A 566-nucleotide genomic window follows, 5' to 3' on the forward strand; every position below is an offset into this window, starting at 1 on the left:
GTAATGCGGTTGTAAACCCAAAACTGTTGACTTGGCTTTTTTTGGCTAGCACAATTTATGTGAAATTTGTAGAAATACATTTAAAAAAAAAAGTCAACCCATGCCAAGTTGAATTATCTGTTTGCTTTCGCAAATCCCTAAAAGTGAACAAAGAACCACCTCAAAGGCATTTAAAAAAAAAAATTAAAGAGCAAAGAAGATAGTCAGCTAACACCTAGAAAAGCTTAAAAAACAACAAGGCTTGACCCACACTTTCTAAAACTGACGTCTTCCAATTCTTTGTAAACTGAAAATACTTAGAGAAAACAAAAAACTAATTTCAATTATTTAAGAATGCATATATACACTTAAGCTCAAAATGAATATATATTTGGAGAAGAACTTAACAATTGAAGTCAAATTTATGTTTTAAAAACATAAAACTTGTACATAAAACTTTAAGACCTCTATTGGTCTAAGTAATTGTAAACAAACTGCAATACTCACACTACAGAGACTGTATTTGTGTACAAATGTTTCCATTTGTAGGCTGTAATGCAGTTGTAAACATAAAATTTCAGGTTCTG

Source organism: Cynoglossus semilaevis, chromosome 9 (genome assembly GCF_000523025.1).
Source record: "Cynoglossus semilaevis isolate Cse_v1.0 chromosome 9, Cse_v1.0, whole genome shotgun sequence".
NCBI lineage: Eukaryota > Metazoa > Chordata > Actinopteri > Pleuronectiformes > Cynoglossidae > Cynoglossus > Cynoglossus semilaevis.